This window comes from Scyliorhinus torazame, chromosome 6 (genome assembly GCF_047496885.1).
Source record: "Scyliorhinus torazame isolate Kashiwa2021f chromosome 6, sScyTor2.1, whole genome shotgun sequence".
Classification (NCBI taxonomy): domain Eukaryota; kingdom Metazoa; phylum Chordata; class Chondrichthyes; order Carcharhiniformes; family Scyliorhinidae; genus Scyliorhinus; species Scyliorhinus torazame.
The window spans coordinates 52,303,466-52,315,532 of record NC_092712.1 but is presented as its reverse complement, the minus strand read 5'-3'; the positions used below and the strand labels follow the sequence as shown (position 1 = coordinate 52,315,532).

The 12,067-nt window shown below is 45.2% G+C and overlaps 1 long non-coding RNA gene across 1 annotated transcript in view; it reads left to right on the top strand.

Moving 5' to 3' along the window:
* The window catches only part of LOC140425705 (uncharacterized), a 75,398-nt gene that overhangs the window by 51,117 nt on the left and 12,214 nt on the right, over nt 1–12,067 (top strand). The window contains exon 2 of the long non-coding RNA XR_011947934.1: nt 10,041–10,173. This is a non-coding gene — a long non-coding RNA (uncharacterized lncRNA). The remainder of the gene's footprint in view (nt 1–10,040; nt 10,174–12,067) is intronic.

The following is a 12,067-nucleotide window of genomic DNA, read 5'->3' as shown; positions in this document are numbered from 1 at the left end:
TCAAATGCCTTACTAAAATCCATGTACACTACATCCACTGCTTTACCTTCATCCACATGCTTGGTCACCTCCTCAAAGAATTCAATAAGATTTGTAAGGCAAGACCTACCCCTCACAAATCCGTGCTGACTATCCCGAATCAAGCAGTGTCTTTCCAGATGCTCAGAAATCCTATCCTTCAGTACCCTTTCCATTACTTTGCCTACCACCGAAGTAAGACTAACTGGCCTGTAATTCCCAGGGTTATCCCTAGTTCCTTTTTTGAACAGGGGCACGACATTCGCCACTCTCCAATCCCCTGGTACCACCCCTGTTGACAGTGAGGACGAAAAGATAATTGCCAACGGCTCTGCAATTTCATCTCTTGCTTCCCATAGAATCCTTGGATATATCCCGTCAGGCCCGGGGGACTTGTCTATCCTCAAGTTTTTCAAAATGCCCAACACATCTTCCTTCCTAACAAGTATTTCCTCAGGCTTACCAATCTGTTTCACACTGTCCTCTCCAACAATATCGCCCCTCTCATTTGTAAATACAGAAGAAAAGTACTCATTCAAGACCTCTCCTATCTCTTCAGACTCAATACACAATCTCCCGCTACTAACCTTGATCGGACCTACCCTCGCTCTAGTCATTCTCATATTTCTCACATATGTGTAAAAGGCCTTGGGGTTTTCCTTGATCCTACCCGCCAAAGATTGTTCATGCCCTCTCTTAGCTCTCCTAATCCCTTTCTTCAGTTCCCTCCTGGCTATCTTGTATCCCTCCAATGCCCTGTCTGAACCTTGTTTCTTCAGCCTTACATAAGTCACCTTTTTTCTCTTAACAAGACATTCAACCTCTCTTGTCAACCATGGTTCCCTCACTCGACCATCTCTTCCCTGCCTGACAGGGACATACATATCATGGACACGTAGCACCTGTTCCTTGAACAAGTTCCACATTTCACTTGTGTCCTTCCCTGCCAGCCTATGTTCCCAACTTATGCACTTCAATTCTTGTCTGACAACATCGTATTTACCCTTCCCCCAATTGTAAACCTTGCCCTGTTGCACGTACCTATCCCTCTCCATTACTAAAGTGAAAGTCACAGAATTGCGGTCACTATCTCCAAAATGCTCCCCCACTAACAAATCTATCACTTGCCCTGGCTCATTACCCAGTACTAAATCCAATATTGCCCCTCCTCTGGTCGGACAATCTACATACTGTGTTAGAAAAGCTTCCTGGACACACTGCACAAACACCACCCCATCCAAACTATTTGATCTAAAGAGTTTCCACTCAATATTTGGGAAGTTAAAGTCGCCCATGACTACTACCCTATGACTTCTGCACCTTCCCAAAATCTGTTTCCCAATCTGTTCCTCCACATCTCTGCTACTATTGGGGGGCCTATAGAAAACTCCTAACAAGGTGACTGCTCCTTTCCTATTTCTGACTTCAACCCATACTACCTCAATAGGGTGATACTCCTCGAACTGCCTTTCTGCAGCTGTTATACTATCTCTAATTAATAATGCCACCCCCCCACCTCTTTTACCACCCTCCCTAATCTTATTGAAACATCTATAACCAGGGACCTCCAACAACCATTTCTGCCCCTCTTCTATCCAAGTTTCCGTGATGGCCACCACATCGTAGTCCCAAGTACCGATCCATGCCTTAAGTTCACCCACCTTATTCCTGATGCTTCTTGCGTTGAAGTATACACACTTCAACCCATCTCCGTGCCTGCAAATACTCTCCTTTGTCAGTGTTCCCTTCCCCACTGCCTCATTACATGCTTTGGCGTCCTGAATATCGGCTACCTTAGTTGCTGGACTACAAATCCGGTTCCCATTCCCCTGCCAAATTAGTTTAAACCCTCCCGAAGAGTACTAGCAAACCTCCCTCCCAGGATATTGGTGCCCCTCTGGTTCAGATGCAACCCGTCCTGCTTGTACAGGTCCCACCTTCCCCAGAATGCGCTCCAATTATCCAAATACCTGAAGCCCTCCCTCCTACACCATTCCTGCAGCCACGTGTTCAACTGCACTCTCTCCCTATTCCTAGCCTCGCTATCACGTGGCACCGGCAACAAACCAGAGATGACAACTCTGTCTGTCCTGACTTTCAACTTCCAGCCTAACTCCCTAAACTTGTTTATTACCTCCACACCCCTTTTCCTACCTATGTCGTTGGTACCAATGTGCACCACGACTTCTGGCTGCTCCCCCTCCCCCTTAAGGATCCTGAAGACACGATCCGAGACATCCCTGGCCCTGGCACCCGGGAGGCAAGATACCTTCCGGGAGTCTCGCTCGCGACCACAGAATCTCCTATCTATTCCCCTAACCATTGAATCTCCTACAACTATTGCTTTTCTATTCTCCCCCCTTCCCTTCTGAGCCCCAGAGCCAGACTCAGTGCCAGAGACCTGGCCGCTAGGGCCTTCCCCCGGTAGGTCATCCCCCCCAACAGCATCCAAAACGATATACTTGTTTTGAAGGGGAACGGCCACGAGGGATCCGTGCACTGTCTGCCTGTTTGTTTTTTTTCCCCCTGACTGTAACCCAGCTATTCTTGTCCTGTACCTTGGGTGTGGTTACCTCCCTGTAACTCTTCTCACTCACCCTCTCTGCCTCCCGGATGATCCGAAGTTCATCCAGCTTCAGCTCCAGTTCCCTAACACGGTCTTTGAGGAGCTGAAGTTGGGTGCACTTCCCGCAGGTATAGTCAGTGGGGACACCGGTGGTATCCCTCACCACCCACATCCTACAGGAGGAGCATGTAACTGGCCTAGCCTCCATCCCCTCTTACCTGACAGAATATAGCTGCTGTGTGGACTAACTAGATCTCCGCCCTCCGACTCTGCTCCCAGTCAGCTACACTTCCTGTAAACTCCTGGCTCTCTTCTCACTCTTTGCGGAAATGTCGGAAACAAAATGAAAGGAGCACCTTACTCCCTCCTCACCTAACTCCCTCGGTCACCAAACTCTTACTATAGCACTCAAATGCACCAAATTCAGCACTCCCTTGGTCACCAAACTCTCACTATCGCACTCAAAAAGCACCAAATTCAGCACTCGTATTACGTGGCCTAGTTTATTACAGTGAAAACATTTGAAACTTTCCATTTCTTTTCCACCCTCCTGGATTTCTTTTTTAAGCTGAGGTACCCTCTCCTTATTATCTCCCATCAGATCACCTTCACCTTTACCACTTGAGTATTTCTCAAGTCCCCAGTTTCTATCCCTCACATGCTGAAACTGATGTCGGAAACCAAGCTTTGATTTATGAACTAATTCATAATCATCTGCCATTTCTGCTGCTAATCTCGCAGTTTTAACCCTCTGCTCTTCCTCATGAGTTCTCACTACATCAGGAATTGAATTTTTAAACTCCTCCAAAAGTATAATTTCTCTGAGAGCTTCATACGTTTGGTCTATTTTCAAAGCCCTTATCCACCTATCAAAATTACTCTGTTTGAACCTTTCAAACTCCATGTATGTTTGACCAAATTCTTTCCTTAAATTTCTAAACTTTTGTCTGTAAGCTTCAGGCACTAGTTCATATGCACCTAAGATGGACTTTTTAACCTCCTCATACGTCCCAGATACCTCCTCCGGTAGTGATGCAAACACTTCACTAGCCCTACCTACCAGCTTTGTTTGAATCAGTAATACCCACATGTCCTGTGGCCATTTCATTTGTTTCACTACCTTCACAAATGAAATTAAAAAGGCTTCTACCTCCTTCTCGTCAAACCTTGGCAATTCCTGGACATATTTAAATAGGTCCCCACCACGCCTTCAACTATGACGCTCTTTCTCACTATCCTCATCACTATCATCCAACTGTACGTTTCCCTTTATGTCTGCCAATTTTAACTGACTGTCATGTTTCATGGCCATTTTCTGAAGTTCAAACTCTCTCTCTTTTTCTTTTTCCCTGATCTGTATCTCCCTTTCTTTTTCTTTTTGTTCTGCTAGGGCTATTCTTTCTTTCCTCTTTTCTTCTCTCACCTTTTCTTTGTCTTCTCTATCTCGCTCTCTCTTTCTTTTTGTTTTTCCTCTCTTTCGTATTCAAGCTGCTTTAATTCTTTCTCATGTTCCATTTGTTTAATTTGCAACTGAATTTTTGCCATTTCCAATGAGTCAAACTGTCTCTCAGGCAACTTTAAATGCTTAGCCACCGCCATAATTATCTCATCTTTTTGCATTTGTCAGGTAATGTTAACTGCAATGTTTTTGCCAAATCTAACAGTCTGCTTTTAGTCTCTGTCCGTAAGGTACTGCGTGTGAGCATCTCCACCGCCAAAAACTTCTGAGCCTCTGAAAGAGCCATTGTCCACAACACACTCCCTACTTAAACTAAAATACCACACCTGAAAAGCAACCAGAACATGCTCATCCCTCACTGTCTTTAATTCACTAAGCCAATCCAATAGATAGACTTTTATCCCCCTCGAGCCCCCAATTGTTATGGGTCAGGATTTAGAGAATCCCAAAGTGCATCATGGAGTTCACCTGACCCGCAACTTTTAATAGATTGTGGTATGGGGAGCACACGGCTCACTCTACAGTAATGGGACAGCAGAAATGGACCAGTATTTTTAAAAACAAAACAATGTTTATTCCATGAACTCAAGTTAACCTTTCTAAAACAAACAGTGAACATCTTAGCAACCAGTAAATCAAATACACCCCCCAAAGAATACAACACTAAGTAATCTGTATGCTGTCCTTTTCACCCAGAACACTTAACAAACCTTTAAACAGAAGCACATCAGGGTTTACATTCAATATTGAAAACATTAATAATTCTGAATTCACCAAATGATTGAGAGATAGTCCTTCATGGCAGAGAGCTCAACAATACAGCTGCTTTGGCTGACTTCAGCTGCAACACACTGAAAAACAAAACCAAAAAGACAGAGACACGCCCAAGCTTTTCTCAAAGTGAAACTAAAAAGCAGAACCAGAGCTCAGCTCCACCCACACTCTGACATCACTGCAGTAACATGAGCAGCTAACCATTTCTTAAAGCAACATTCTCATGACAGGTGACTGTGTTTGTGTGGAGTTTCCTCGCACAGATATGCAGTTTAGGTGGATTAGCTGTGGAAAATTGTCCCAAAAGCGTTCAAAAGATTGGGTGGGGTTAATGGGTTAAGGGGATAGGGTGGAGGCAAGGGCTTAAATAGGGTGCTCTTTCGAGGGGCCGATGCAGACTCGATGGGCCGAATGGCATCCTGCACTGTAAATTCTATGATAAACAATGATGAACTGAATACAAGTTGGCAAGTGACAGGGGACTCCGGCACTATCTGCCTGTTTCTTCTTGACTGCCTGGTGGTCACCCATTCCCTCTCTCATTGCATATGCTTAAACTTTGGTGTGCCCACCTCCATAAACATGCTACTCACAAAGATCCCAACTTCACAGCTGCACCACAGTGGCACCACCTGCTGCTCATGCTCTGAAACCTGGAGCTCGAACTGCAGCAACTGACAAAGCCTCCTGATGTCCCCACATAGCACAAGATGTGCACTCCAGAGGTCAGAATGGCCATTCCACACATCTGTGTATTAGATAATTGGCTTGCTGAGGTGCTGTGCAATGGGATTGCTAGTGGCTCTGTGGTGCGTGAACCTTTTGAGCAACGTCGGTCCTTATCGTGAAATCCGTGAGAAAACCTGAGTGAATATGCTCCTCCAGGTAAAGTTCACACACAGTTAAAAATCTGGGATTAGTTATAATTAAAAGTCCCCACTTTTACAACCAGCTTCCTGGCAACCATTAGCTTCCTACATATGTTCAGGATCCTCAGCGGTAGAGCAATTATTCTGCATTCTGAACATCTGCTCAGGTCAATGGCCAGAATCTGATGGGCAGCAATATGAGAAATCCCTCTGCACATCTATAGCTGCTGAGAAAATGAGAACTAAGTTGCGATAAGCTGGCAATTGCTCATTTGAAACAAAAGCTTTATTTTTATTAAATCTTTCACAGTTCGGGCTTTTTTGGGGATCAAAATCTTTCTTCACATTTTTAACTGACTGGCCATTAAAATATCAGTCAGAGTCCTGGATAAAAAGAAAGCAAACTTTGTAAAAACCATTGGTCAGGCCTCGGTTAGATATTGTATTCAGTTTTGACTTCCTTACACATTGGATGATACTGAGGCATTGGAAAAGGTGAATTCAAGGGCCGCAAGCTTCATTCCACGTCGTCTTAGTGACTAAGACTAAATGAGCTGTGCACCGACACTAATGGGCAGCACGGTAGCATAGTGGTTAGCACAATTGCTTCACAGCTCCAGGGTCCCAGGTTCGATTCCACCTTGGGTCACTGTCTGTGCGGAGTCTGCACATCCTCCCCGTGTGTGCGTGGGTTTCCTCCGGGTGCTCCGGTTTCCTCCCACAGTCCAAAGATGTGCAGGTTAGGTGGATTGGCCATGATAAATTGCCCTTAGTGTCCAAAATTGCCCTTAGTGTTGGGTTGGGTTATGGGGATAGGGTGGAGGTGTTGACCTTGGGTAGGGTGCTCTTTCCAAGAGCCGGTGCAGACCCGATGGGCCGAATGGCCTCCTTCTGCACTGTAAATTCTATGATAATCTATGAAACACTTAGATATAAACAACACCTATGTTTGCTGTTAGTTAAATCTGTCCCTGCATCCTTCAGCTCAAATTAATTTTGCCCACTCGGTTGCTGGAACTGCAAGTTGATTCTGGGACAGGGACAGTGACAGAGCCTCTGGGACCCAGTGTGAACAGGGCAATTGAACAACAAACCCCCTTAACCATTAAGGTTCGAAGTTTAAACTAATGCAGCAGGGGCATGGGAACCTGGATTGTAGTTTTAGGGTAAGGGAGAATGAGAGTATAGAGGTCAGGAGCACAGATTTGACGTTGCAGGAGGGGGCCAGTGTTCAGGTAGGTGGTTTGAAGTGTGTCTACTTCAATGCCAGGAGTATACAAAACAAGGTAGGGGAACTGGCAGCATGGGTTGGTACCTGGGACTTCGATGTTGTGGCCATTTCGGAGACATGGATAGAGCAGGGACAGGAATGGATGTTGCAGGTTCCGGGGTTTAGGTGTTTTAGTAAGCTCAGAGAAGGAGGCAAAAGAGGGGGAGGTGTGGCGCTGCTAGTCAAGAGCAGTATTACGGTGGCGGAGAGGATGCTAGATGGGGACTCTTCTTCCGAGGTAGTATGGGCTGAAGTTAGAAACAGGAAAGGAGAGGTCACCCTGTTGGGAGTTTTTTATAGGCCTCCTAATAGTTCTAGGGATGTAGAGGAAAGGATGGCGAAGATGATTCTGGATAAGAGCGAAAGTAACAGGGTAGTTATTATGGGAGACTTTAACATTCCAAATATTGACTGGAAAAGATATAGTTCGAGTACAATAGATGGGTCGTTTTTTGTACAGTGTGTGCAGGAGGGTTTCCTGAAACAATATGTTGACAGGCCAACAAGAGGCGAGGCCACGTTGGATTTGGTTTTGGGTAATGAACCAGGCCAGGTGTTGGATTTGGAGGTAGGAGAGCACTTTGGGGACAGTGACCACAATTCGGTGACGTTTACGTTAATGATGGAAAGGGATAAGTATACACCGCAGGGCAAGAGTTATAGCTGGGGGAAGGGCAATTATGATGCCATTAGACGTGACTTGGGGGGGATAAGGTGGAGAAGTAGGCTGCAAGTGTTGGGCACACTGGATAAGTGGGGCTTGTTCAAGGATCAGCTACTGCGTGTTCTTGATAAGTATGTACCGGTCAGGCAGGGAGGAAGGCGTCGAGCGAGGGAACCGTGGTTTACCAAGGAAGTGGAATCTCTTGTTAAGAGGAAGAAGGAGGCCTATGTGAAGATGAGGTGTGAAGTTTCAGTTGGGGCGATGGATAGTTACAAGGTAGCGAGGAAGGATCTAAAGAGAGAGCTAAGATGAGCAAGGAGGGGACATGAGAAGTATTTGGCAGGAAGGATCAAGGAAAACCCAAAAGCTTTCTATAGGTATGTCAGGAATAAGCGAATGACTAGGGAAAGAGTAGGACCAGTCAAGGACAGGGATGGGAAATTGTGTGTGGAGTCTGAAGAGATAGGCGAGATACTAAATTAATATTTTTCGTCAGTATTCACTCAGGAAAAAGATAATGTTGTGGAGGAGAATGCTGAGCCCCAGGCTAATAGAATAGATGGCATTGAGGTACGTAGGGAAGAGGTGTTGGCAATTCTGGACAGGCTGAAAATAGATAAGTCCCCGGGACCTGATGGGATTTATCCTAGGATTCTCTGGGAGGCCAGGGAAGAGATTGCTGGACCTTTGGCTTTGATTTTTATGTCATCATTGGCTACAGGAATAGTGCCAGAGGACTGGAGGACAGCAAATGTGGTCCCTTTGTTCAAAAAAGGGAGCAGAGACAACCCCGGCAACTATAGACCGGTGAGCCTCACGTCTGTAGTGGGTAAAGTCTTGGAGGGGATTATAAGAGACAAGATTTATAATCATCTAGATAGGAATAATATGATCAGGGATAGTCAGCATGGCTTTGTGAAGGGTAGGTCATGCCTCACAAACCTTATTGAGTTCTTTGAGAAGGTGACTGAACAGGTAGATGAGGGTAGAGCAGTTGATGTGGTGTATATGGATTTCAGCAAAGCGTTTGATAAGGTTCCCCACGGTAGGCTATTGCAGAAAATACGGAGGCTGGGGATTGTGGGTGATTTAGAGATGTGGATCAGAAATTGGCTAGCTGAAAGAAGACAGAGGGTGGTGGTTGATGGGAAATGTTCAGAATGGAGTATAGTCACAAGTGGAGTACCACAAGGATCTGTTCTGGAGCCGTTGCTGTTTGTCGTTTTTATCAATGACCTAGAGGAAGGCGCAGAAGGGTGGGTGAGTAAATTTGCAGACGATACTAAAGTCGGTGGTGTTGTCGATAGTGTGGAAGGATGTAGCAGGTTACAGAGGGATATAGATAAGCTGCAGAGCTGGGCTGAGAGGTGGCAAATGGAGTTTAATGTAGAGAAGTGTGAGGTGATTCACTTTGGAAGGAATAACAGGAATGCAGAATATTTGGCTAATGGTAAAGTTCTTGAAAGTGTGGATGAGCAGAGGGATCTAGGTGTCCATGTACATAGATCCCTGAAAGTTGCCACCCAGGTTGATAGGGTTGTGAAGAAGGCCTCTGGAGTGTTGGCCTTTATTGGTAGAGGGATTGAGTTCCGGAGTCGGGAGGTCATGTTGCAGCTGTACAGAAGTCTGGTACGGCCGCATTTGGAGTATTGCGTACAGTTCTGGTCACCGCATTATAGGAAGGACGTGGAGGCTTTGGAGCGGGTGCAGAGGAGATTTACCAGGATGTTGCCTGCTATGGAGGGAAAATCTTATGAGGAAAGGCTGATGGACTTGAGGTTGTTTTCGTTGGAGAGAAGAAGGTTAAGAGGAGACTTAATAGAGGCATACAAAATGATCAGGGGGTTGGATAGGGTGGACAGTGAGAGCCTTCTCCCGCGGATGGAAATGGCTGGCACGAGGGGACATAACTTTAAACTGAGGGGTAATAGATATAGGACAGAGGTCAGAGGTAGGTACTTTACGCAAAGAGTAGTGAGGCCGTGGAATGTCCTACCTGCTACAGTAGTGAACTCGCCAACATTGAGGGCATTTAAAAGTTTATTGGATAAACATATGGATGATAATGGCATAGTGTAGGTTAGATGGCTTTTGTTTCGGTGCAACATCGTGGGCCGAAGGGCCTGTACTGCGCTGTATTGTTCTATGTTCTATGTTCTATTGGGAAATAACCAGTGAAAGTGCCTAGAGTGGGGGGATGAAATAAAGTGGGCGAATTCAATATCGGATCAGCACAGGGCTAAATCGCCGGCTTTGAAAGCAGACCAAGGCAGGCCAGCAGCACGGTTCAATTCCCGTGCCGCCTCCCCAAACAGGCGCCGGAATGTGGCGACTAGGGGCTTTTCACAGTAACTTCATTTGAACCCTACTTGTGACAATAAGCGATTTGCATTTCATTTTCATTTTATTTCATTTCACAGGCAAATAAAGAGGATGAAGAAATAGATTGGATTAAGGGAGAGAGAAAAAAGACAGAAAAGAAACATAAGAAGAAAGAAAATAGTTCAAAATTTGACACCTTGCAAATTTGCGATTACATTCACAATCCAAATGGTGCGCACTTATTATTAATTTTAAGTGGAAGTTGATTAGCAGTCATTAACACTTAAGATGCCATTGAAAGGGCACATGAATTTGAACTTACTGGACCTAAATATCCCCAACAGATTTAACAGGTACCTATGGGAAAATGGAGCAACTTCATTGCACGTCAATAATGCAACAGCTAGATACAATTTTGCGAAGCTAATGGTGAAGCAGAACCACTCAGACAATCATTTTATGAATATTAGCATTTAACTGCGCATCTCTCCCTCTCCTAAATTTGCTGTACCAATTATATCTAAATAATATCCATCGCCACTTACCCCACCCTTGCAGACAGAATAATCTGGCCCGTTATAATTGCTGGTGTGCAGACTGGTGTAATTATTGCTATGCAGATGGTGTAATCCCTGTGTAATTGCTGATGTGAACCAGGTAATTGACGATATGCTTGTGATATCATTGCGAATGCCAGGGGTATGTGCTGACATTACATGTACATGAAAGAAGCTGGCTAGCGTTGCCTCGAATAGTGCTCAGTGCTATCCATAACATTGCGTTGGAAAGAATGCTACTTCTCAGAAATGCCCTTTCAGTTGTTGTTTACACTCAAACATCCTTTTATAACCAAAACGTTTGCAAGTGCTACATATTGTTGGAGGAACACAGTTCCCAGAGGTATTTATTCACCTTATTTGTTCGATTGTTTTGTAAATATTTAGAAGGAATGGATGCCACATTTAAATTTAGCCTCACAGTGCAGTAGCTGAAGGGCTTCAGACTATGACTGGTACCAGATAAAGAAACGCTTGCATTTGACCTTGGGATCTCACAGATCACCTTATAACCAATTAAATACTTTTGAAGCGTAGGCACTCTTGTAATGTCGGACAAATGACATCCAATATGCGTGCAGCAACTTCCCTCAAACAGTATGATGATGGTTGAGGGAAAAATATTGGCCAGACCTTTCTTCAAAATAATGCTATGGGATCTCTTAGAATCCAAAAATGTGATTGTTAGGTGAATTGACCATGCTAAATTACCCCTTAGTGTCCAAAGGTTATGTGGGGTTACAGGGATAGGGCAGGGGATTGGGTCAAGGTAGGGTGCTCTATCGAAGCAAGGGCCGGTGCAGATTCGATGGGCCGAATGGCCTCCTTCTGCACTAAACAAAATCATAGAATCCCTACAGTGCAGAAGAAGGACATTCGACCCATCAGGTGCGCTCCAACCCTCCGAAAGAGCAGCCCATACAGGCCCACTCCCCTACCCTATTCCCACCTAACCTTTGGACTCTAAGTAGCAATTTAGCCTGACCAATCCACCTAACCTGCACATATTTGGACTGTGGGAGAAAACCAGTGCACCAGGAGGAAACCCACGCAGACACGGGGAGTATGTGCAAACTCCACACAGTCACCCAAGGCTGAAATTGAACCTAATGACTATGGCACTGAGCCACTGACCCACCCTCTTCTGTTTGCCCAAGGACTGGGTTCAATATCTCATCCAAAATAAGGCTCCTCTGACAGTGCAGCACTCCCGTCTGTACTACACTGATGTGTCAGCCTCGGTTGTGAGCTGAACTCTTTGCAGTGACGTATTTATAACCATTGAGATTTATTGTAGTCGGAATGACCTCCTTCCTGATGTGTTGGGTACTCTGGATCTGTGGAGACTGCGTTTACCTCAGCGGTAACATAGACAGGCTACCAACACTTGGAATAGTACAACTCTATTTTATTTAACTAAGAGCTGTTAAACATACTTGCACTGTGGGTCGACACTATGTTAGATTGACTGAAGACCTCTGCCTAACCTGACCAGCCTATACTGCTAGCACATGGTGGATGTTTGTGCTACTGACTGCGGGCTCTGTCTGTCTCAGAGGCTGCATCCT